Here is a 27,983-nt window from a genome sequence, read left to right as displayed (position 1 = left end):
TCTACCAATAATAAACTACTTTCATTCTCCATAAAGTTGCCCTCAGGCCAAACACTGTTGTTGTGTGACCTGTTGTCTGTTATTTTGGCTTTCTAATTGACTTTAGTATTTATTTTAAGTGTTATTTTCTTATAAGTATGTTTAGAGATGAATATAAAAAGAACAGGGATATTTTGTAAAAATACAGTGGAAGATTCAGTGATCTGGTATTTAAAATTGCTGGGTATATTTTTTTAGGGATTACCAAATTAGTGCTTTTGTGTAAATTCCCTGATCTCTGTGATTTTTGTTTCATATTTAAAACAGAATACTAAGGATACTCACCCCAAAGGATCTGGGTGAAAATCAGTTGAAGTGAAATATGAAAATGCATTGTATACTTTAAAGAGTAATAAAATCTTAATTAAACCATGGGAAGTACCTTTAAAGCCCTTGCAGACTTTCAGTTACCAAATAAATCAGTTCTGGCGATGTAATGTACAGCATGGTGATTAGAGTAAACAGTACTCTCTTACATACTTGAAAGTTGCTAAGAGAGTAGGTCTTCAATATTATCACCACAGAAAAGAAATGGTAATTATATGAGGATGCAGGTGTTCGCTAACACCAGGGTGGTAATCATTTCACAATATATAACTGTATCAAATTAACATGCTGGACATCTTAAACTTGTACAATGTGATGTGTCAATTATATCTCATTAAAGCTGGAAAAATGCACGAAGGATAGGATTATGGCATTCCTAATAGCACTTTCGAAGACAGCCTCCTATAAAATTAGTATTTTCTAAAGATAGAACCATATAACCTCTGTAATGTTTCAAAACAAATTCAAACAAAAATAATCAAATATTTATTGAGCATCTTTTATGTACCAAGCTCTGTGCCAGGAAGACCCTAGAGATAAAACAGATGCTGTCTCTGCCTTCACCGAGCCTACAGGTTTTATATCAAAGTAATTGCTCCCAACATCAAATTCTGAATAAATCATGGAAGCATTGTAGAAAATTTACAATGTAAACACAGACGAATATATCATGCAGCTCATAATCAGGACAAAATATAGGCATCGAAACGGCTCCTCTTAGGGGAACAGAAATCCATGCTGTTGATTGCACAGAAATAAAACTGTATCACAAGCAAACATGCCATAATAGTGATAGACATTCTGGAGGAGATGTAGCTGGGGCCTGAGCCAGGTTTCCCAAAAGAATCATTCTCTGTGAGGCAAAATGAAAGAATCTGGAATGCCACACATCAAAGGACATGCAAAGTTTATTGGCCATCTCTTTCTATTAGATTTGCATGTTCATGTAGTAATGCTCCTCAACACATTAATTTGAGAACAGCTACAGATTTAGATTGCTTGCATTTCATATTATAAAATAGACTGTGCATCTTCTAAACAATAATACAAATAAAAGAATCTGTCACTCTAAGAAGAAGCCAAGGCAGAAAAGCCACACAATTAATTCCAGAGGTATAAAAATGACATGTGATAAAAATCCAACTCCCATTCCCAGTTGACAAAGAACATGTCTTAATAAAATACTCCTTTCCTATGACTGTAAGAATATTTCTATTGCTTCATAATTAAATATAATGCTGAATATTTATAAAAGAGTATTCAGCAACCTTAATCATTAAGCACCAGAAGCAGCCTCATAAAAGTCAGGAAAAAAAGGAAGCACTATTCATTGATGATTTAACATTGCTCCAGATGTACTAGCCATTTCAATTAGAGAAGAGAAAGAAATAGGAGAAACACATATGAGAAAGGAGGCAACAAGATCATTATCTTTATTTGCAGATGATCAGGGATGCATACCTAGCCTGCAAATGACATTGAACACTAATAGGAAACATAAAATAGGTTAATAAAGTAACTGGTCATAAGATTAATACATAAAAGTAGATTTCCAAGACAGAAAACAAATAGCCATTTTTTAAATGTGCACACACACCATGTGCATGAATTACTGCCTTTTTTGGGCAAAGGGTTCCTGGAATACAGAGGCTGTGTCTATCCTGTCCTCAATTCATGGCACATTACGGTGTAGAGTCTATGTAAGGCCCCTCTCTGGTTGATTTTAGTGATTTGTTTATTCCCTGGTATCTGCGCACCCACCTCTCATTCCCCTAGCATCCTAATGAATAACTGTTCTAATGTGTTTAATGTGTTCTTGCAAAATGCTGTAATGATGTTGATGCCTGTACGGTATTTGTTGATGTTCAGGTACACATTTTACCTAGCTACTTTCCCAGTGACTGTAATGGATCATTTTTTTCAACTAAAAAGTTACTTGGAAACTATTTGCTCTTAAAAATGTCTATTTCTGACTTACCAGTGTGGGCTCCTGTTCTCATTGTCTTCTATTCACCCCGGTGGTGAGGGAGGGATACGTGGTCTGATAGTAGAAGGTGGCCAAACACAGGCCACTCAACACTGGTCACAGTACTGACATCCTAGGAGTGGAGGAGACTGTGTGCTATGCAGGGACACATGGGGGATGCACTCCAGAGTTGAGTGAACCACTAGGGGCCACACGAGGCAGGCTTGGTAGGAACAGGGAGGGGAAGTGCTCCCCGGTTTACACAGGAGGGTGTGGTTGGCTTATCTGAATAATTCTGTGGGCTGTCAGGGCAGCTAAGGCCATTAGGTTGATGACCAGGTAGATGGCAACTGTCCAGCCGGGAGAGGGGATTAGCCCTACGGAGAGACTAACTCCTGAGGTGTGGAGTGTATCTGGCCACAGCAGGGGACCACGTGGTAGGCCTTCAGAGCCCTGTGAAGCTGAACACATCAAGGCAGCCCATGAAATTTTAGACTTCACAATACAGCTTCATATTCTTGTCCTATTTCTTGTGTCAGGGTCTCTCAGAGGCACGAGAAAAGTCCTTCTTTTTGTTTTTTTCCTGATCAGCATTTGAACAACACCCTACTAGCCCCCAAAGTAAGACAGTATTCCCTCCTTCATTGCATTCTTCCCAATGCAACGTGGGTCTGCTCTGACATTTCTATTTTTCAAATACATAAAACATTCATATATGCTGATTTTCTTGCTAGGTCTCAAACAAATCTTACTATATTCAAAAGAAGAGAAGTCATTCATAAAGGGTTTGATTTCTTATAGCTTTCACTAGCATGGGCTGAAAAAGGTGAAGCGGTTTTATGCACTTCTCTTCCATCCTTGAAAAACAATCCCTATGCTGGGGAAGAAGTCTTTTGATCAGCAATGTGGGGCTGAAGGTACTGTGTGACAACGGGAAGTTTACAGTTTCGTGCTGAGGGAAAAAAACACACACACAAAAAACCAGGCCTACTTTTAAAAAATGAGAATGACTGAAATGTAGAGAGAGAGAGGATTGTCTCATTCAGAGGATTCACTAGAGAATAAAAATAGGTGCTTTCCTGGGCAGTATTGAGAAAGTGTCCCTAGGCCGCTCTTATCAGAGTGACAATAGGCCATGATGTCTCACAAGAAGGGATTATCTGGGAGAACAAGGCAGGTTGTGTCTGAGCAGCGTGCAGCACGTGGTTCGGAATGGAGAGCAGGATGGGAGGCAGAGGTCACATGAGGTCACCCGGGAAAAGCTGAGAGAAGAAGAGCTTGGCTGGGGTCGTGTGTGGGAGCAAGCCTCGATCGCGGAGCTTCCTGAGTACCAGGACAGAGCCACGTCAGCTTTGGCCTACAGCTAACTATCCTGTAACCTCACATTGGTGAGGCTCCTGCAATCCTGTGGCAGGAAGACGGTGGTTTCACATTCGTGGCCTCCTCTTTAGGAAGTGATCCAAGAGGGGGTGCTCGCATCCCTCCGGGGCTCGGGAAGAGGAGCTGACCAGTTCCCGAGCACCTCTCCTTGGCTGTTTCAGGACGGACATGCACTACACACCAGGTTTAAAGCAGTCCCACAAATGTAAATAGAGGCAGTATCTACCTCACAGCTTCTTATCCACACTCATTGTTTATATCAGTCTACTTACTATTGCATTTTTTATATATGTCTTCTCTTGTTTATCTAATGTATAAAGATGCTTTATGAATCATGAGTTATGATACATGTTATATTTGGCATTTTCTTAAATCAGGATGACTTTATGGAGGAGCAGGTAGGGAAGAAAGGAAATGACCTAATATTCACTGAAGAACTGCATGTACCTCCCCCTGTTTTAGGTGTTTTATTAAATTAATCAGAAATCCTGAGTTCAAACATCTATGTCACGTACTAGTTGAGGAACCAATGTCAAATTTCTTAGCATTTCTGAAACTCCTTTTCTTCATTGGTGAATGGCTGTCATGGGGCTGAATTTAGAAACAGATGAGGAGAAAGTTAAGTTGACCTGTTTAAGCATCCAGCTCAGTGCCTCATATAATGAATGGGGGATCTATGCTCATGGAAATCAAAGAAGGAAAGAATATTTAGATAATGGAATGTTGCATATTCAGTCTAAGTATTTCCATTTAAAAAATAAATGGTGCATATAGGAAAGACTAGAACAGAAGCAGTACAGAGTACAAAATTGCTGGGTTTTATCATGCTATATTTTCATAGAAGAAAATATGAATTTATTTAGAAATATGTGAAACTTGGGGCACCTGGGTGGCTCACGCAGTTGAACATCCGACTCTTGATTTTGGCTTAGGTCATGATCTCTGGGTCGTGAGACTGAGCCCCATGTCAGGCTCTGTGCTCAGCATGGAGTCTACCTGAGATTCTCTCTCTTGCTCTGCCCCTCCCCCCACTCAAATGTGATCTCTCACACCCTCTCTCTTTCTCTTTCTCTCAAATAAAACATGAAACTCCATTAAGGGAAAAGTCTAACATAGATATTACTATTGACCATGTAGTATTTGAGATAACAGGTAACTCTAGAGTTTTGGGAAAACATTGAAGGGCTTATATTTTTCTAGAATTAGTCTGGGTCATGAAAAGAAAATTTCCCAGAGAGTTACACAGTGTGCCTTTATTCCAGGCTCTGTCATTAACTTGCTCTGGCTTGTCTACTCGTTCTGTTAAGAGGTTTTGTTTTTGTTTTTGTTTTTTTAAGTAGGTTCCATGCCCAGCATGGAGCCCAACGTGGGGCTTGAACTCACAACCAAAAGATCAAGACCTGAACTGAGATCAAGAGTCAGACACTTAACCAACTGAGCCACCGAGGCACCACTGTTAATATCTTTCGATTTGAATTTTTTTTTTAAGATTTTATTCATTTGAGAGAGAGAACATGAGCTGGGGGAGTGGCAGATGGAGAGGAAAAGGCATACTCCCCGCTGAGCAGGGAGCCCGACTTGGGGCTCAGTCCTAGGACCCTGGGATCATGACCTGAGCGGAAGGCTGATGCTTAACTGATTGAGCCACCCAGGCACCCCTGATTTGAATTTTTAAAAAGTAAATGAGATCTGTTCTATTGCCCAGAAACAAACAACTTTATATTTGACCAATTAATTAACACTTCCAGTGCTCTTCATTCTTCTGATTAGATTAGAACTCCGTTTATTATCATTTTCTTTTTGCCTAAAGGGTTTTCTCACCTGAATTGATACAACAGATGGATCTGTTTCCTCAACTACAAAAAGCAAAAAAATAGCAACTTTTTTTTAGCATCAACATCTACCAATCCTGCTTCACCCTCCCAAAATTACTTGTCTAATCTTTACTCACCATAGACTAGTATTTCCCAGTTATTTATGTTTCATAGGAAAAAAATCTTAATTGCAGTTACCTTTCCTGAATAAGAACTAGGGGCTTATATACCACCATTATGTGTATCACCATAATTTAATAAATAAATCTCTCAGAGTAAGAGGACTTTTTTTGTTATTAGAATAATTGTAACTTTTTTCTTACTTTTTTTTTTAGAGAGAGAGAGAGGGAGAGCGAGTGAGCAGGGGAGGGGCAGAATGAGAAGGAGACTCCTAAGCAGGCTCCACACCCAGCGTTGAGCCCAGCATGGGGCTCAATCTCACGACCCTGAGATCATAACCTGAGCTGAAATCAACAGTCGGATGCTCAACTGACTGAGCTAGCCAGGCACCCCAGAATAATTGTAACTTTTTGTCTTTTCCTTACTTCCCAAGAAATAGTGGAAGTTTTGCCTAGGTCCAATACTTGTCTGGGAATCATATTTGAAAGCCACTACCACAGAGTATACACAAAAGAATATGAATCAAGGATGGTGAACTGGCTTATTTGAGAAACAAAATAATGTCAAGGGCAGGACCTGGTGTCTTGGCCCTAACAAGTCTGTTCTCCAGGGCAACCTAGGGATGGATTCAATTTCAAATTATGTATTTTGTATTTTTCATTCACAGGGCTCATCCTCCCTCTCCCAGAAACTTCCACTTAATAAAGTAGATAACATCATGTTGAGTCCATCACGTTACATCATATGGACCTCTCATGCCTCCTAGAATGAACCCTATGGCTTCAGAGCAATGTGTCATTTCTCTGGATTTTCAGGGTGTGGATCCTGTTATCTTGGCTTAGGTTCTTTGTTGCACTCTCGAAAGAAGGGCATGAGTTCCCTAGACTGTTAGTGCTATGAAAATTGGCTTCTGAACATTTATAATTGATCTAGGTAATGAAGGTATTAACTTTAGGTTTTAACCAAAGTTTGATGCACTCATTAGGTAGGAAAGGAAACTTCTGGCATAAATAAAAAACTCTTCACACGTCTGTCTCCCCAGGTTCCTTCAGCTCTTACCATAATGGGACTGACCTTGCTTACTTACAAAAATGAATAAACACAAGTGTTTTAATATCTGAACAAGAATATTTCAGATCTAGACTTAGTTTTATTAGGCATACCCGGGGAAGTTTTCCTATCCATCCAGATTTCCTGCATTTTCCTCATGAGAAAGCCAGGCCATATCAAGCCATCAGTTTTTAAATATTACAGTTGCTTTGGTTTTCCTAGGTACAATGACCTTTTTACCTTCCTGAAATGAGAATGATTACTTATTTTCAAGAATCATTTTTTTTTTGGAGCCAAGTGAATTGCAGTGATTTAAAGACCAGTTGTTATTTCTACCCACTTAGTTCAGGACAAAGTACATACTTTTATGGTGAAGCAGAGAATGGCCAAATTAAACCAGTTTTTTTTTTTTTTTACTTGAATATTCATTTGTGTTTGCCATGTAAATTGAAGGGAGGAAAATGATTTTCACTGCTGGAGCATAAAACAAATTAGATATAATGGTACATAAAAGGCAAACCAAAATCATTCTCTTGAAAATTAATGCCTTTTACAGGATATGAAGCCATTAAAAAAAAAACTGTCACAACATTTTTAACCTGTTCTAGTTTCCATGTTCCAGCAGCACATCCATTCTCTATTGGCCACATTCTGGGAAGCTGGTACCAGTAATTAAATAAATCGCACTGTACAGAACTTACAGTCCTCTAACATGGCAGGAAACCAGCTTTTTCTCTTTCACTTGAAAAAAAAATTCAATTACTGTTCTCCTTCCCAACTCTAGAAATTTCTTTCAACAAAATGGTTTCATTACAGAATTCATTTTTCTCAGTGGAATATGTAACCTCTCCTCTGTGAAAGCTAGCTTATGTTCACAGAATTATGGCCATAAAGGATTGTGCTTGTAGTCGTGTTTTTTCGGTAAGGCTAAAATACAGTAGGCCTCAAGTATCCATATAGAGTTGCATGTAAACAGAGTCCCATGTGATTGTATTCGAGATTTCAATGTAGATTTCCTAGAATTTCAGGTGAGGTACTGCTGTAAACCTAGCCATGTTAGCACCGCGCTGGCGGTACGTGACAAGTGCCGCTTAGCTACAGTCTCGCCGTAACGTGTATATTACCTTCAGGTTTTCAGTCTAGCTGAAGTTTGTTTTTTTGTGTGTGGTGGGGGAGATATGAATCTATTGGCATTTATTCTCCAAATGCATGGGAATTATTCCAGAAATACAATTGTGTCTCTATTAATATGATACGTATATTATATAAACATAATAAAATATGTAATATATATGGTTATATAAATATTTATATATTTGTATATATGTGTGTATATATATATACACATACACACATATATATATGGGTTATGGGGAGCATACATAAATTAAACCAAAAGCAAAGATAATAAAGACACTGAAAAATTGACTCTACCAATTATATTCTTTATGACAAAAAGTCACCATAAAAATGACTATTTGGATAAAGTATTTTGGATAAAAACAATTGTTTATTAAAGATAAAGGTTAATATTCAGAGTTCATAAAAAGCTCCTAAAAATAAAAGATTTAAAAGCTCAATAGAAAAATAGACATATATCAGGTTATTCTCTGAAGAGGAAATGCAAACGGCCTTTAAACATATGAAGAGATGCTTAACCTTGTGTACATCCTGAAAACTGAATTAAAATAACTCTCAGATGCCTACTTTCATATATCAGATTATCAGAAGTTTGAAGATCTGATAATATCAAGTGACTGAATAATAGGTACTTTTGTGAATTTTCCATGTGGAAATAAAATTTTGACTATCATTTAGGCAAACACTATTAAAATTTAAACTGTGTACACTTAAGCATTCTACTTTCCCATATCTCTCCTTAGATTCAGTTATATTTGATGCATATAGAAGGATGTTATTGCAATATTGTTTATAAAGCAAAGTTTCAGAAACCCCCTATATATCTAATAATAGGTGTTAAACTATAGTACATGCACACTATAAAATTCTATGCAATAATCAAAGAGACATATATGGTGAAAAAGGAATGGTGCGTATAGTATAAATCCTTTATGTAAATAGAAAACACAAAACTATATGTTCTATATATACAAATAACTATTTAACATATATGTAAATATGTAATTTATATCTTTAGGTAAAGCTTTTGTAAACAAATCAATAGAAGGGATCTGGAAGAATCACAAACATACAATAGAGGTCACCTCTGGTGAGAACACCAACAAACACTTGACTTTATTTGTATTTCTTGACTTTTTTCTTATTTTTTATTTTTTAAAAGATTTTATTTATTTGTTAGAGATAGACACAGCGAGAGCGGGAACACAAGCAGGGGGAGTGGGAGAGGGAGAAGCAGGCTTCCCGCGGAGCAGGGAGCCCGATGTGGGGCTCGATCCCAGGACCCTGAGACCATGACCTGAGTGGAAGGCAGACGCTTAACAACTGAGCCACCCAGGCGCCCCTGTATTACTTGACTTTTTAACTGTGTGAAAGACTAACTCATTATTTGGCTAACTGAAAATAAATACTTATTTAAAAAATAAGTCTAATCTACCTTAGTAGCCAATACTATTCTAGTGAATTGCCTTTTAGATGGAAGAGTTGAAAAGTAAGACCAAGGTGGGGTTTGGAACAAACAAAATGACAGTCTAAAAAATTAACCCCAAACCCCATGGGTTTATGAAGATCTCGACACTAAGATTACCAGTCTCTTGTGCACTGACTTCATACAGCAGAACAGGGACCTAGATTCAGGACCTGAGATTAAAATCTCCATTCATGCTAGTCAGGGTCAGATCCTTGTGTTAATGCAACTATGTCTGTGAAGAGCAGAAACATTTGTAGCGGGTTTAAATCTAAAACCTCCCCATTTATTCTGGGAGTGGCCAGTCTTTGGCTAAGCACACAGTTTATCATATTTGAAATGAAGTAGAACAAATTTAAATATGCAGTGAGAGAAAAGATTTCATACAGCTTTATCAAACGCAGTGTCCAAATATCTGACTATTCTCTCCACTTCCTCCAGCCCTCTGCTTGAAGTTGAATATGTAGGGATTGATTTGGCTGCAAATAACTATAAATGCACTGAAGGGCTTCAGTTGTAAGGATATTTAATACAGTAAAAGAAGACTAGAGGTAGGTACGTCCTGATTTATTTCAGAGGTTCAATGACGTCAAGGATGCAGGATTTCCATACTTCTGCTTCACAGTGCTCCGAGTGGGTTGATTTTTCATTTTTGTGCTTTATTGCCTCATGGTGGCAATATAGTTGTCACAGCTCCAGGCATCACATTTTCATCCCTCATTTTAGGCTAAAAAGATCTAGGAAAAATGTCTTTCCTTTATGAAAGTTGTACGTATTTATCTGTAGAGATAATCCCTCCCCAGATTTCCCCTGCAGAACCCCTCCTTATGTCATTTTATCTGGAACCTGTTTCATATATGCATACTATTAAGAGAGGTGGGGGAAAATACACAGAAAAGGGGACTGCAGTTCTCATGGTTGGCTTAGACTAATCATGATTACTTTACAAGTACCAGCAAAAGGACATATTTTCCCTGAATCTGAAGGATCTACACCTGCTTACCTGAATGAATCAGTTCCTTAGGGAAGGAGAAAGTGGTGGTGGTGGGGAGGTGGGTTAGTAGGATAATTACTGTTATATAGGTTCTGAACAATGGGAATCTTTCTTGGTTCATATGATCGTGATTCCCAAAGTGGCATTGCTCCCTCCATGCTAAAAATTAAAGACCGATTGTTTAGTGTTTCGGCTCATTCTGTACCCTTGACCTGCAAACCTAGTTTTAGACAGAAAGGAGTAAAGAGCTTCCAACCTTTGATTTCATTTCACAGGGAAGAATTATAAAGCCAGATAAGATCCCAATTGTGCCTTCTGTTTACCTTCTTTGGGATAGAATTCAGTTTTCTTGCTGCCAGGTTAAATAACAGTTTTTGGATTAAGGGATTCCTAATTCTAGCAGTGAGTGCCAGGAATTGAGGAAGGGGTGTGTTCTTGACTATCTCGTGTACTCCTAACAAGAAACCCACGAGGTGGCAGCTCCCTGGGAGATGTGTGGGGCATTCCTGGAGTGAGGGCTCTGAGATGAGAAGATTGTAGTGAGCAGAGAATCGTAACAGTTTCCAAGGGACTTTTTTTCTATGGCTTATTAAAAAAAAAAAAAAGAAAGAAAGGAAAACCCTGATGGACTATTCTTCTGTCTCCCAGCTGACCTGAGGTATTCAAGGATCTGAGCCCTCCTGTTCTCCAGTTCCACTGTTATCTGGATCGTGCCACATAAGCGATAGTACTTGCTTCTTCGGACCCTCCTCACTTAGTTCACTTAGTCCTATATTCTGTCTCCGCTTTGCTAACAGTTGATATTAACATTTTTTTCAAATGACTTAGATATAATCATCGGAAGCAAACTAAATGGAAAGCTTACAATAGAGAAGAATTACACGTCTGCACTCTTTGCAGACTGAGCTGGGACAGAAAGGGGCTGGGGCTGCCCCTCACCCTGATCCCTTCCAAACAAAGACATCCCCTGTGTCCCTGGCCATCCGGCTCGGGGAAGAGGGACCCTCTGCTGGCTCTGTGTTGAGGTTGCCTTGCCCACCACCCACTCCTGGCCAGCATCGGTGCCCCGCCTCGCGGGCTCTGGTCATCACCCTCTTTTTTGTGGCCTGAGATGATGTCATCAGTCCGCAATAGCAGAACTGCTGTCTCCATTGCTGTCTGGTATGTTTGCAGCTTCACAGCCGTGGCTCCCAGATGCCCAAGGCTTTCCTGTCCCCCAGGGTGTCCATCTCACCATTGTCCTGCGTGTGCTTGGCCAGAAGGCAGGGAAGTAGTCAGAAGGTGCTGACCCCACAGTTGTGGATCAGGGTACGAGGGATGACCTCTGAGGCCTGGGCAACAGCCCTGTCTGGCCATTCTTCCATACCGGTCATGGCCTTGGATTTTTCTGTCAAGGCCTGGGCCACGGCCATTTCAGAGGCTCCACCCCGGAAATGGGCGGGGGGTCCAGGTGGACATTGTGGCACACTTGTTTGGCATTCTGGAGGCTGCATTCCACTTCCGAGAGACTCTCGTTGCTGGCCCTGCGGAGGAGCGTGGTGTGGGCCTTGGGGTCTTCGCACCCAGTGATGCATGTAAAGTACTCCTCTTCACTTCTCTTCATTTCCAACATGCCTGCTCCTGTCTCAGCATCTCCTCTCAGCTCTGGCCAGCCGACTACCTGGGCCCCATGGGCTCTAGCGACGCACCTCAGACACTTTGGTAACTTTGACTGAATGTGTGAATTCCTAATTTTTCTCAGCCTGATATTTGTAGACAATTGAGGAGTTAAATACATGTGTGGAAAAAATGTTATTTTTAAATTACTTTGTATTCACCCTTAGAAGTTAAACTTATTTTCCTTCTTCAGTTGTGGTTTAGTTAATGTGACGTTCAGATATACGTCTACAATTATTTCTCTTGTGGGGTGAAGAGGAAGAGAGTAAAAATGAACAGGATGAATTCCCTTGATAAGGAGTCTAGCGTATCAAACAGGACTATAAATAGTTATATAATAATTCTAAGGGTAGAATTCAATGATTTCTGTCCATAAGTCTACTAAATACAAGTATCCCTTATTTTTGGACCTTCAAAATGAGGGCTTACAAAATCATTTCACTACCAGAATAATAATAAAAAAAATCCCCTATAACAAATCCACAAGCCAAGCTAGAAAAAAACATTTAAGTTATTTTTCAGTCTTGGTAAGAGAGTATAGAATACACCACAGTCTACCTTAGCTTTTTTTCCCTATAGAACCATATCCTGTTTGGGTGGTGTTTATATATATTTGCATCCTTGCTTTCCTTTTCCCTTCATTATTAAGTGAAACTGTCTTCTAAGCAAGTCAACTTAGGAAGAAATAAGAGACTTTTAAAGGCCTAACCCTCTCATACACATATTAGAAGAAGAAAATGTAAGACAAAGAAATGCGCTGAGAGAAGCGAATGCATACAGTTCATTAGTATCGTCATAGAGACCTTGCCATAAAAATGGATGTGAGGCAGAAAAGCATGGAATTTACTAAGAAGTCTAGATTTAATGAAAAGATCAGTGAAAATAATAAAGAATGGATGTCCTCACAAGCACATAACTTTACTAAGGGGTTTGATAGTTTTTGTGAGGACAAAAAGGAAAAGCCACAACTAATTGCTGCCAAAGATTTAAAAGTTATCTCATCTTACACAGATAAAATGATGCTGAGGCACTTGAGCATGATCATCGTATGATTTCATCTCTGGAATTATATATTCTAGCCATGGTAGCCTCCCTGAGCTCCCAACTCCATCTCCCTCCCTCACAGAAACTGCTGGGCTCCTCTGAGCTTCCTTTCCCCACACCCACGGTGGCCAGGAAACTCGCTCCATTCGGTGAGTGATGGCAGCCACAGGGCTATTTTGTTTCCTTCCCCTTTCTCAGATGTCACTGTCCTCTGCTGCTTGATGTCCAACATCTATAATACTGAGTTCATCCATTTTGTCTACTTTATTTCGTGTTTTTATGGGATAGAGTAACTCTAATTCCTGTTATCTACTTGGTCAAAGGTACGATTACACCTTTTAGGGTTTTGATTGTATGGAGTGACAATGAAATGAGGAATTGTAGGGTAAGTTACAATTATTTTTCACAGGGAAATGACATGTTATTTAAGGAAATATATTTTATAAGATTATTTGTGAGTAAAACACCAAACACATCCTCCACATCCAGTGTGGGTCAGTTAGGTAAAATAAATCCAACCGAGGCCTCTCACTCTCACACTTAAATATAGAAGACTGCTCTTTATACTAAGATCTGAGAGACACAAATCATAGGTGACTCTGACAGCCCCATTTTCTCTCCATCCACTTTGTCACCCCTCAGTGAGCTAGATGTCCATGTACTTGTTTAAAACATGGACAAGCAGTTTGCACTGAAATAATTGTAGCAGCTGTACTTTCCTTAATGTGCTTTCTCTCTCATTAAGCTCTACACAGAGCTGACCTTTTGTTTATAAATCCTCATTGTATGCTTATTGTTTTCTGAGATTCAAAGGTTTTAAATTTTGACTAATAAGAACATCTCGTCTCTCTGGACCAGGAAATCAATTGTTTAATCCCGAAGGCATTGTATAGGGTTTTGTTTGGTTTTGTTTCATTTTAAATCACCATGGACATACGGGAAATCAAGTAAGGGCAAAAGCATTATGTTGTATTGAGTGCTTATGTTTTATTTTATTCAAGCTCCACAGCCAACTCAGCTACTCCTGACAGCACATCCTTCTTGGTATAATCGGATATTCTCTCCCCACCAAATTGTAAATTTAAATATATTTCCTTGATCTTTAAAAAGTGGTATTTGGGAAACCTAATTCTCAATATCCTTTCTGTTGATCGAGAAAATATATTTAAAAATTAAGTTTTCACTAAAACAAACAAACCTCCCCCAATCTAGATACCTATGTCTTTTCTACCTTTCACCCTTATCCCAATTTGTTAGCCCTGCTCATTTACAGGGAAAAAAAAATCTCTTTGAGCAGGATTTTCTCCTGGGAATCTTCTAATGACATTATTATTAATTCGATATACAAATCATCTCCTAGTGCTGGAGGCTAGAAGTCCAAGATCAAGGTATCAGCATATTCAGTGTCTGGTGAAGGCCCTCTTTGGTTTGCAGATAGCCACTTTCTTGGTGTATCATCACATAGCAGAGAGAAAGATCATTTCTCTTATGTCTCTCTGTCTTTAAAGATTTATTTATTTGAGAGAGAGAGAGCGCACTGGGAGGCAATGGCAAAGGGAGAGAGAATCTCAAGCAGACTCCACGCTGAGTGTGGAGCCTGATGCAGGGATTGATCTCACAACCTGAGATCACCACTCACGATCACAAAACCAAGAGTCAGATACTTAAATGACTGAGCCACCCAGGCAGGCACCTCATCTCTCTCATGTCTCTTATGCAGACACTAATATCCACCTTGATGACCTAGTTGCCACCCAAAGGCCCCACCTTCATATACCATCACCGTGGGGATTAGAGCTTCAACATATGTAGTTGGTGGCAGGGCACAAATATTCAGTCCATAGCATATGACACCTGTTCTCATGGAGAAAACCAGCCACTCCACTTTCTTCCTCCTGTCACATTTAACTTGTTTCATGGAGCTGGAAAACTTAAAAGAATAGGATGGCCATGATGTGACTGGCAGTGCAAACTGTGGAGTGGCTGAGAACTTCTGTGACTTTGTGTAGTGCACTTTGATTCTCAACTCTTTCATGTTTGATGGAATTTCTAACAGGTAGAAGACATTTTCTAGAAAATTCCTTTCTCTATTAGAAAATACAGTTTTGAAAATGTAGAACTATTGATTAAATTAACACGCTTGCTAAACTCTGTCGAGTTAATTCATACTTGGTAAAATGTCACAACAGTCATAAAAGTCAAAACCTTTTTTTCCCCCTGGGAAATAGAAAGTGTGGTTTTACTACAAATATTAAAAAAAAATTAAAGTTCTGGGGCCTGGATTCTAGTCCCAGTACTGAGTCTAACTAGCATTATGATTTTTTTTTTTAAGATTTTATTTATTTGAGAGAGATTCTGAGAGAGCACGAGCAGGGGGGGAGAGGCAGAGGGAGAGGGAGAAGCAGACTCGCCCCACAGAGCAGGGAGCCCAACTCGGGACTCCATTCCAGGACCCTGGGATCATGACCTGAGCTGAAGGCAGACACTTAACCGAGTGAGCCACCCAGGCGCCCGAAGTAGCATTATGATCTTAGGCAGTTATTTAACCACCCTATAACTCACCCTCCTCTTTAGTAAAATACAGGGATAACACTACATTATCTATAAGGCCCTTTTAGAACCTAAATTCCAGATCCGTGGTTTACTTATTTGGTTAAAAGAGGAGGGAAAAGAAATTATATTGTATTCGGCATATGAGGTAGTGATCCATTATGAGATAGGAGATGAGGTGTGGAAGGCTATTTGAATCCACCACCTGAGGACCAAATTAACAATGCTAGACTATTCACTGTGTGGTCTTGGTGAGCCATATGAATTATTTTACTTTTAAGATGTAGCACATATGATGAATTGGTCAGAAATTTTTCTGGGTTGATTCTGGCAGCCTCACTGGCTTTGCTAAGTGGTGGATTTATTTATTTATTTAAACTGGTATAAAGTCTTTGCTCAAAACCCAGGGATTTTAAATCCTTAATTCATGAGAAATTTGTGATAGTTTTGCAGGCATCTTTAACTACAGAGAATGAATTTTTAATTAAAGGGAATAATGGAAACATAATGAAGTAATTACTTGCTCATTGCAAGTTTATAATTCATATGTCACCAGCCACCATCCTCTTTCTGAGATGACTGCTTTGGTATGTATTTATACATGTATTTATTTATTACAGAAGGGATTTAATGCAGCTAGCAGGGAATGCATAAAATATAGCAAGATATCACCAGTGAAGGGTGGATGAGAAATGAAAAAAACAACAACAACAGGGGAGGTCTAGGAAGTAAGGCCAATAACTAAATAACTAGCACAGAGATCTGAAATTAAAAGTTTAGGTAAACAAGTGTCATCCCATTCATGGGTTCAAATGAAATCCTGGTACATCTCAGAGACCCTGGTGTCCATCAGATACAAATAATCACTGTTCAGGACAAGGACACTAATTTCTGATTCCTAGACAAGGAGGAAGAGCAGGGTACTGGAAAATCAGAACTTTGGTTCAATTCAGAGATTTGCCCAATACTAGCCGTGCAAACTTGGGAAAGTTATTTTACTGCTCTGTGCCTAATAGCTTCATCCACAAAATGGGAATGAAAATAATAACCATCTCAGAGTATTGTTTTGATTAAATGAAATAATGCATGCAGAGTTAGCATAGTCTCAGATTTAACAGACTCAGTGTAGATAAGATTTAGCTATATTCACTTTTTTTTTAAGAGAAGATGCAATTGATCCAGTAATCCCTATTTTGATCCCCTAAATTGATCCAATAACCCTCAGACTATTGTCAGAGACACTTGATAAACACCTTGTCTACACTTGTTCCCAGAATACTGTAAGCACTAAGAGTGAGAGCCCTTTAGCCACAGTCCTCTGAAGGGACAAAATTTACCCTCATCTGTCTCCACAATAAATCCTTGCAACCTACAGCACAGGAATCAAAAATAACCAAATGATGACCTAGATCCATGAAACTTGTGTATACTTCTTTCATTGGCAAATTAGCATCATATATAAAATAATATCCAGTATAATAGAACTATATGTGATGTGTGACATTGGTTTAAATCTGTTCACCCCCTCCTCCTCTTTCTTCTTCCTTTCTTGTCGTAGAACTCTTGCTTTATAAAGTTGGAAAGATCAGTGCATCACTAATCAGCTAGGAAATATGTGATGGATACTTCAGAAGTGGCATTGCAGGAACTCAGGTCTTTCTAAGATTCTGTGGTTGATTCTGCTTGGTCTATTCGAGGTCAAGAGGGGGAAAGAGAAGATAATATGGTTCTAAAGAAAGAAAAAAATGGTGTCAGGAGACCCAGGATCTAGTCACTTGCTCTATAAACTTGGTCTACTCTCCAGGCCCCTCAGGTTTTTGTTTATTTTGTTTCATATACCAGGAATGAGATCTGCTCCCTTCTCTTAGGAATGATAAAATGGATTTGAACTCTTATCTGTATGTTACATATTAGGAAAGAGGGATACAAAGAGAGGTTATAAGCTATAAGATACTATGACTTTTGTTCCATGCAAAGGTTCTGTTCACAGCTCCTGCTCAATGAGCTGCATGAGCATGGATGAATCCCTTAAACTCACAGAGCTCTTTCTCCCTCTTGGGTGTGTGTGTGTGTGTGTTGTATAAAGTCTACTTATAATTAGTTATTCATATATATGTGAATACATATTTATTCAGACTTCATTCTTCAGAGTTTTGAATAAGCTGTTGGGGCTCAGGTGTAACTTCATAACGGACTGCACAGTCAATAATGATAACATATTGTGTGGTTCTTTAGAATGAGGAAGATGACAAACTGTTTCTAAGGATCCTCACCTACTATTGAATCACTACTTATTTGAAACAATGATTGTGCTCCTCTAAACACTGAACTCCCATTGAACTGACTTGGTGAGTCAGTCCAGTGTGAGCAAAGAGATGGGAGTAAAATGAACCAACCTGCAAGTGTTTGGAGTTACTTGTAACTTATGAATGTTAACCAAACCCAAATCAGGCAGTGCCTTTACAACCAGCCATGGGTTTTGTTTGTTTGTTTAAGATTTTATTTATTTATTTGAGAGAGAGAGTGCCTGTGAGCAGGGGAGGAGCAGAGGGAGAAGGAGACAATCTCCAGTAGACTCCTTGCTGAGTGCAGAGCCCAATGTGGGTCTTGATCCCAGGACCCTGAGATCATGACCTGAGCCAAAACCAAGAGTGGGGCACTTAACCGACTGAGCCATCCAGACACCCTTACAACCAGCCATGTTTAACTGAACCTAAGCAAATAATATCTAAAACATACTGCATGTTTACCATAGTGTCAGGTTCTGTTCTAAGTGCTCATTTAATACTCATAATTATCCTATAAGGAGACACTCTCATTATCTGTGTTATACTTTTAAGGAAACGGAGACAGTTTAACAAAGTTGGCCCAAATCACATGATTAAGACAAGCTGTCTGAATCTAGAGCTTGATTAGTTTTTTTGTTTTTTGTTTTTAAGTTATAGGGAATAAAGTTTATTTTGGCAGGAGCTTGATTGATTTTTAATTAGTATGGTACATTCCCAGGGCTCTTAAAGAATACGTTTAAATAGGTAAGACGTTTGCATGTTTCAGAGAGAGAGAAAATACCAAGATCATATTTAAGAAGCAGTTTGCTGGGGCGCCTGGGTGGCTAAGTCGTTAAGTGTCTGCCTTCAGCTCAGGTCATGATCCCAGGGTCCTGGGATCGAGCCCCACATTGGGCTCCCTGCTCTGTGGGAAGTCTGCTTCTCCCTCTCCTGCTCCCCCTGCTTGTGTTCCGTCTCTCGCTCTGTCTCTCTCTGTCAAATAAATAAATAAAATCTTAAAAAAAAAAAAAAGAAACAGTTTACCATCACTCTCATCTTCTAGCCACCCATGTCACCTTGCCAATGCTAATATTTTTACTTTCTCATGTGAAATATTCCTTGTCTATCCTTTTTTTAATTGAAGTATAGTTGACACACAATATTAGATTAGTTTCAGGTGTACAACAGTGATTTGAAACGTCTACCCTTTCTTTTTATACCAAAAACAGAAACAGAAAATATAAAATGGTCTGGATTTTGTTTTTATTCTTGAAGGGTATGTGTGTGTGTGTGTGTGTGTGTGTGTGTGTTCATAACAATATATCAGGGAGATTGTTACATAGCCATGCATAAAGATATTTTGCTTTCTCTCTTGGATGAGCATAATTTAACCAGTCTCTTGTTTCTAGACATTAGGTTGCATTGAATTTATTTTTTGTACCTTATGTGGAATAACCTTGTGCATATGCCATTTATCATTTGATTTTTCAGTGTAATTTTTTGGTAACAGCTTTATTGAAAAATAATGGACATACTCTAAATTGAACATACTTAAAGTGCCCAGTATGATGGGTTGTGACATATGTACATGACCACGAAATCATCCCCATGATGAAAACAATGAACATATCCATCACTCTCAAAGATTTCCTCATGCCTCTTTGTAATCCTTCTCTCTCTCTCTCTCTCTCTCTTCCCTCCCTAACCACCCCTCCGCCCCATTTTAGCCAATGATCTGCTTTCTGTCACAGGGATTGTTTTCTTTTGTCTGTTTGTTTGTTTTTTTAAGTAGGTTCCATGCCCAGCATAGAGCCCAGTGCAGGGTTTGAACTTAGCACTGTGAGATCAAGACCTGAGCCAAGACCAAAAGTTGGATCCTCAACTAACTGAGCCACCCAGGCACCCCACTAGGGATTGTTTTTGATTTCCCACAATTCTGTGTAAATGGAACCACAGAGTTTTGCACTCTTTTTTGGTTTAGGCCAGTCTCTTTACTCAGCATAATTATTTTGAGATTCATTCATATTGTTGCATTTATTGACAATAGTTCATTGCTTTTTTCATTACATTGATATTTTCTATTTCATTATTTCTGTCTTAATTTTTAGTGTTTCTTTTCTTCTAATTACGTTGGGTTTAATTTTCTCATGTTTCCTCATTTCTTAAGGTAGAAACTGAGACCATTAACTTGAGAAATTTCTTTTTTAATGAGTGGGGTTCAGTGCTATAAATTTACTCTTAAATACTGCTTGGCAGCATCCTATAACATCTGGTATTTTAAAATTTTTATTCAGTTCAAAATTATTTTAAAAATCTTTTTTGATTTACTCTTGACCCATGGTTTATTTGTAAATGTGTTATTTAGTTTCAAAATATTGGGGGATTTTCCTGAGATACGTTCATTATTGATTTCTAACTTAATTTTTCTGTGGTTAGAGAACATGCTATGTATGGCTTGTATCTCTTAAACATTTGTTGAGATTTGTTTTATGGTCCAGGATATAGTCTATCTTGTTACATGTTTCTTGTGCATCTAGAAGTAATGTGTGTTCTGCTGTTTGGGATGAATATTATGTGAATACCAATTGGATCAAGGTGACTGTATAGCTTACATTTTCTATATTTTCACTCTCCTTGTGTCTATTTTTTCTGTTGATCATTGAGAGAGGATTATTGAAATCTCCAGCTATAATTGTGAATGTGCTAATTTCCCTTGGAGTTCTATTGTGTATTTTAAACCTTTTTTTTTTTTTTTTTTTTAGATTTTATTTATTTGACAGAGAGAGAGATACAGCGGGAGAGGGAACACAAGCAGCGGGAGTGGGAGAGGGAGAAGCAGGCTTCCCGCGGAGCAGGGAGCCCGATGTGGGGCTCGATCCCAGGACTCTGGGATCATGACCTGAGCCGAAGGCAGACGCTTAACGACTGAGCCACCCAGGCGCCCCCTATTGTGTATTTTAAAGCTCTTTATTGAGCGCAGAAACATTTAGGATTGTTATGCCCTCTTGATAAAATGATCCATTTACATTATGAAATTACCTTTAAAAAATCTTGTTAATATTCATTGCTCTGAAATACTTTTTCTGAAATTAATATGTTCATTCCAGCTTTCTTTGGATTAGTGTGAGCATAGTACATATTTTTTTCATTCTTCAACTCTAACTTATTTGTAGCTTGCATTTAAAGTTTTTTTCATATATTTGCATATATTTGCACCTTACTTTGCAATCAATCTGACAACCTCAACCTCTGCTTCTTAACTGTGACATTTAGGCCATTTAAATTTAATGTGATTATTGATATGACCTGCTTTCCATCTAATCTATAGCTCTTTTTATTTGTCCCATCTCTTCTTACATTCATTTTTCATATTTATGTGTTGTTGCATATTGAGTATTTTATAATTTTTATCTCCTTTATCAACTTATTAGCTATAAATCTTTATTCTTTAAGTGACTGCTTTAAGGTATATGTTTATATAATCTGTGTCTACTTTCAGATGATATTAAGCCACTTGACATATAGTAAAAGAAACTTGCACCAGTGAACTTCCATTTCTCTCCATCCAGTCTTTGTGCTATTTTTGCATACATTTTACTTTTATATAGGTTAAAAAGTCACATTACATTGTTACTGTTTTTGTTTAAACAGTCAATTATATTTTAAGTACATTTTAAAGATGAGAACACTTAAAAAAGTTTTTTTTAGAGGGCAGAGAGCGAGAGGGAAAGAGAGAGAGAATTCCAAGCAGGCTCCATGCCCAACGCAGAGACCTATGTGGTGCTCAATCCCATGACCCTGAGATCATGACCTGAGCTGAAATCAAGAGTCAGATGCTTAGCCACCCAGGCACCCCAAGATGAGAAAAATTTTATATATTTATGCATGTAGTTGCCCTTTGATACTCTTCATTTCTTGTATAGATCTATATTTACATTAGTAATCACTTTCCTTCTGCTTGAAGCACTTCTTTTAACATTTCTATTATGAGAGAGTGCTGCTGAAGAATTCTTTCAGCTTTTATATTTTTGAAGAAACATTTCACCTTGGTTTTTGACAGATATTTTACTGATTAAAGAACTCTAGGTTAAATTTTCGTTTTCCTTTCAGAACATTAAGGTGCACTTGAGGAAACTTTCCAAGGCCAAGAAAGAACCATTATTCAAAAAGATTAGAGGACACAATTTCTGGTACTCATATAGCACCAGAAATACCATATGTTTCGATCAGTTAGTCTGGAAAACCTTATATTCAAAGGGTATTTGATAATATGTACAAAGAAGGATTTGTGTGACCAATGGGGAATAATTAGCTTTAGTCTGAGCACTGCCCTGGTCCTATCTAACAAATTTTTTTTGAAAGACCCCAAAGGATCTAACTATCTCCAAGGTATTTAACCACAGCCCAGAAAAAGCTCAAGAATATTTATGGGAACGCAAAAATATCTGGCACCCAACAGGACAAAATTCACTATAGTAAGTATCCAATCCAGAATTGCCAGACATACAAATACGTGTGAAGGTATAGCCCATATGATAATAAAAAAATCAATGAATTGAAACTGACCCAGAACTGACACAGATGTTAGAATTAACAGGAAAGGACATGAAAACAATTCTTATAGCACTTCAGTACGTTTAGCAATAAAAAAGCCCAGGAGATATAGAAAAGACCTAAATTGAACTTCTAGAGATGAAAAATGCAATGTGTGAGAAGCAAAATTACAAGATGAGATTAATGGCAGATTAGACATTAAATAAGAAGAAGAAGAAAAAGAACCAAAAGACATAGCAGTAGAAGCAATCTAAAATGAAACTCAGAGGAAAACAAAAACAAAACACTCCCCTCCAAACAAACAAATGATGATATCGACGAGCTATGGGACAACTTCAAGCAGCCAAAAAATGCAAGTAATAGAAGTCCCAAAGGTGGGGGGTGGGGGTAGGGAAATAAGACAAATATTTGGAGAAATTGTCATCAAACATTTTCAAAATTTGATGGAACTACAAATCAGTGAAACTCAAGCATCTGAAACCTAAAATTACACCACGTTATATCAAAATCAAATTGTTCAGAACCAGTGATAAGGAGAAAAAAAATCTCATAAACAGCCAGGGAAAAAGTGACATATCACTTACGGAGGGATAAGTACCTTCTTTTAAAGTACCTGTGAAGTTCCTGTGATGAACCTACCAGAGGGAGATCTCTATAGCTTTCTCGAGTTCTCTCCTTGTGTGGCTTTTTCCTTTCTGAGGTGCTATCCTGAGACTTGCAGCCACCTGCATCTCTAGTTTCTCACTCTCATCTGCTCAGTTCAGGAATGTTAGCTGGGCCACAGCTTGGGAGTTCTCCAAAACTAGAAAGTTGGGGCTACCAAAGGTTTCACCTTGTTTGTTTCCAATTTGTCGCAAAATATTGTCCTTTTTTGTGTGATGTCTTGTGTCTTGAAAATCATTATTTCAGATACTGTGTCCATTTTTGCTTGTTTCAGGTGGGAGGGTAAATCTAGTTATATCATTCATTTGGAAGTTAAACCTGCCACTACCTTAGGAATAAGGTTAGGTCTCAGATAAACTTAAAAACATAACCATAGAAAATACTTAAAATAAAACACAGAGGGAAAGGATGATTAAAAACATTTTTAAGAATTACTTACAGGGGCACCTGGGTGGCTCAGTCAGTTAAGTGGCCGACTCTTGATTTCAGCTCAGGTCAAGATCTCAGGGTCCCAGATTGAGCCCCCTGTTGGGCTCTGTGCTCAGTGGGGAGTCTGCTGGAGATTCTCTCTCTCTGCTCTCCCTCTACCCTCCCCCCGGTGTGTGCTCTGTATCTCTCTAAAATAAATAAATCTTTAAAAAAAGAATTATTCTTTTGTATATGAATTTTCATGTTTTTTGATTTGTTTCTAAAGAGATTTTAGTGTTTTCCTTCCTGATTTGCAGTGTTTTTGTACATTAGGGAATTCAAAATTTTGTTGGTATGAGTTTAAGTGCCCTATGCTTTTCAAATTAGAGATCTTTAATTCACTCAGACAGTAACCCTTACCTTACTTGGGCAAGAATTTCAGGTGTAACTAAGTTTACATTTATCCTTGACACCTGACTCTTTCTGCCTTTATGGAGATGCTATATGGACCCCTCCTTGTCCCCACTGTCACTCACTTTTGGTCACTCAGGTTCATCTTGATTCATTTTAGTAAGTTTTATTACCTATAGGTAGAAAAGATGATATTTATTAGAAGAAGAAGTTGAAGCTCAAAAAAAGGCCCCAGACAACCTATAAAATCTGTATGTCTCCTCTCAGTAGCTTTCAAGTCTAGCATGTCAATTATTTCTCTCAAAGAAAAGTAAATGTCACCAGAAATCCTGCTGTACAAAAGAAATGCATAATGAAGCTGGTTTCAAACTTGTTTATCTCCCTTTATCATATATCTTGGGCATTCATATTTTAAATGTTGCTTTTATCACTATTGAAAAATGATTGCTTAGCATACATGTTAAGAAGAACCACAACTTGAAGATAACTATTTGATGAACATTTGTTTCCACATTTTTTTCTAATATAGGTCCACAGTCTCTTATCTCGCAATTCTGAAATCCAAAAAACACTTAAAATTGAAAATATTTTCCCACTAATTTGGTATTCAGACCTAACCTTACCCAAATTCATTTGCTGTTCAAGCACGATTAGAACTTAGTTGAAATTATTTATGATCTCTATTTATCCCACATAGTGTGACTATTCAGAGGTTTTGCTACAGAAATATTAATGTTGTTTGGTCATGAAATGCTTTCTTGAATGCCTCTGATGGTGTTACATAATATATGCACCATATGTATTTCCCCAAATCAGGAAATAATTTTGAATTATAAGTAATGAGTGTTCCCAAGGGTGGATCTGTAGAAATTTTGCAGTAAATATCCTTAGATATATATTTGCTAATGCTGGCATATTGTTTATAGTTTATTCTTTATTCTAAATTGACAATTTTTATAGCCTTACATTCTTGTGAATTAATTTTATCCTTTCATCCAGCTTTCTACTAGATTGAAAATTTTATCGAATATATTTGTCTGTAATTGCAAATGGTCTTCTAACATAGTTAATGGTAGGATATTTGTTTTGTGGTTGAACTTGCCCATCAAATTTTAAAATTTATGTGCTCAAATTTATAAATCTTTCATGCTTCCTACATAGTTCTGTTATTGAAACCTTCACCCTGCTGTAGGATTTTTATAATATTTTCATTTATTATTCATTACAGTTACTTCCATTTTTTTCTGATTAATTTGGTAAGAATTTCTTGTAATTTATGTGCCATCCATACTGGAAAATGTTTTCTGAATTTATTCTTCATATGTATCTGCTTTCTTGCCACTATTTTAAAAAATCTATTTCCTTAATTTAATACGGTCAAGGTTAACCTTTTTCCTTTATTGATTCAAGGTTTTCCTGAGAAAAGCATGCCCATTCAAGGAGTACAATAGTCTTTTATCTTTCAGTGTTTTACAGAATTCCTGGAAAAGAGTAAAGGTCGGCAGAAAAATGTGAAAAAGGATATTACATGGAAATAAAAGTGAAAATTAATTTAAGGAAAATCAGGTACATGACCAGAGATTAGACTGTTGATTTATATACAAGTATCTCATTTAGGGTCACTATGATTAATGAGCATTTAACAAGCATAACACTTTCAGAAGTACCTTGCCCAATTTGTAGTTGATTCATATAAAGAAAGTAATTTACTGAAGATCTCACAGCTAACAATCCTGATACCTTCCTTGTTACTTATATGGAGCATATTAGAACTAGTGAAATTATTAATGAAATTAATACTTTATTATGACATTTCAATTATTAATGACATTTCCTGAGTATGCAGGAACACCTACTACTGAGCAAGTTCTCTAATCAGATTCACATATTTCACAGTTACTTCAATTTGGTGAAATTTGATACAAACAGGTTTTTGTTTTGTTTTGTTTTCTTAGAGAAAGAGAGAGTATGAGAGCATGCAAGTGGGAGGGAGGGGAAAAGGAAGAGGGAGAGAGAATCCCCAGCAGGCTCCATGGCCAGCATGGAGCCCAATGCAGAGCTCAATCCCTCAACCATGAGATCATGACCTGAGCTGAAATCAAGAGCTGGATGCTTAACTGACTGAGCCACCCAGGTGCCCCGATCTAAACAGGTTTAAATAGAGTCACCAAATATCCCCTTCTTACCATCTTCCAAACATCTACCACAAAGATCGAGATATTAAAATACTACCCTGCACCACAAAGACCCTGATCATTGCCTCTTCTAGCCAATTATCTGTCAAAGTTATTCCTTCTTTTGACTGTAGTCCCCATAGATTTGTTTTGCTTGTTTTATGATCTTTATATAAATGAAACCATACTGTATGTACCCTTTGGTGTACATACTCAACATTATGGTTTTTGAGATTCATCCACATTGAACTCAGGCTTCCTCAGTGTTTGGAGCCAGAACCAAGATCCATATGTCTCCTATATAGAAGCTCTCTTTTTAAAAAGAGCAGAAGATTCATAACGAGATGTGATTCCCTCTCACCAGGGGCAAGGGAAGGATCTCTTAGAGAAGAACACCAAAAACTTGGGGTGGTCTGCACCATTTTCTCTGATCACTGACGTAGGCTCCTCGGGTAAGCTATTACTAAAAGATTGCTGAGCCCCTGGACTAGAGTCCAGAATCTGCCTGGAGCACAGAGAACAGGGCAACTACTGAAAGAGGATTGGTGGCGATGTCTCTTTTATTTTTTGTTATTTTTTGGCATGCAGATTTCCCATGGGCTCAATGGAGATTGTGGAAAATGAAATATTATCAGTGATTTTGTCAACCCTTCCATTGGGCAAAGGTGTTTTTTTGTTTTTGTTTTTTAACAATAGGAACATCTAGTTAGTCCACCCTGAGTAAAGAGTGAGAAGGGCTAACAGGGCTGTTCCTGAGGAACTGGAGTTCCCACATAAACGGTATGTTTATCTGTTAGGGATTTTATAATATAAAAGCATAGACCGGGTGGCTTAAACAACAGAAATTTATTTTCTCACAATTCTGCAGGCGAGAAGGTCAAGATTAAGGTGTTGGCAGGTTTGGGCTTCTGCTGAGGCCTCTCTTGTTGGCTTGTAAGTGGCTGCCTTCTTGCTGGGTCCTCACATGGTTGCCCTTGGGTCTTTGTGTTGTCTGTGTCCTGATCTCTTCTTCCTCTAAGGACACCAGTCATATTAGATTAAGCCAACTCATATGACTCCGTTTACCTTAACTACTTCTTTATATATATTTTTTATTGAAGTAGAATTGACATAAAATGTTATATTAGTTTCAGGTGTACAACATAGTGATTGGAGGATTCTCTATATTGCACAATGCCCACCACAGTAAGTGTGGTTACCATCCGTCGCTGTGCAACATTTTCACACTGTTATTTACTATATTCCCTATGCTTTTCATCCCCATGACCGTCTTATAACTGGAAGTTTGTACCTTTTAATCCCCTTCCCTATTTCACTCATTCCCCCAACTCCCTGTTTAAAGGCACTGTCTCTAAATACAGTCACATTCTGAGCGATTGGGGTTATGACTTCAACATGTGAATTTTAGGAGGATAATTCGGCCCGTAACAGAGAACACCATAAGGCTTTTTGAAGAGTCTACCAATGTACCCACATGAGAGACACGCTGGAAAGCATGCCTCATAGAGGTGAGGGCCACAGAAGTGTTAGCAAGACAAGAAGTTACAACCAACGGAAGCAGGAAACTGCACACCACCAGAGGTGGCCGAAGTAGACATTGTTGCATCCTCTACCTGTATGTCCATCTTAACATCACTGGGCTAGCATGTGGAAAGGAAAGAAGAAAAAGAAAGGTGTAAGTGCAAACAGGTTCTCCTCTCCTGTCCCCTATATCTTTCCTCTCTAAGCTGCTATACCTCTGTTCTAGCCTGTGTTGGGAGGAGAAGAGGATAAGTGCTTAATGACGCTGAGTCTTTAAAATGATTAGTGTTTAGATTTTAGGAACCAGAATGAAAATTTTAATGACTAAAAGAGTCTGAACATTTATGGAAGTCAGTTGAATTTTTAAAAAAAAACTATGGCAAGATATACCGGGTGTCCTTAACCCAGGTCAGTGGAATTACAGTCTCCAAGGGTGGCCT

At 38.1% G+C, this 27,983-nt stretch overlaps 1 pseudogene; it reads right to left on the bottom strand.

Annotated features, from left to right (window-relative positions):
• Positions 1–5,443: 5,443 nt before the first annotated feature.
• On the bottom strand, positions 5,444–12,072 carry LOC102746918 (T-complex protein 1 subunit gamma pseudogene; annotated as a pseudogene).
• Positions 12,073–27,983: the final 15,911 nt, after the last annotated feature.

This window comes from Leptonychotes weddellii, chromosome 14, assembly GCF_054177405.1.
Source record: "Leptonychotes weddellii isolate Sample4059 chromosome 14, ASM5417740v2, whole genome shotgun sequence".
NCBI lineage: Eukaryota > Metazoa > Chordata > Mammalia > Carnivora > Phocidae > Leptonychotes > Leptonychotes weddellii.
The sequence above is the reverse complement of the archived record's forward strand: the minus strand, read 5'-3'. Positions and strand labels throughout refer to the sequence as shown.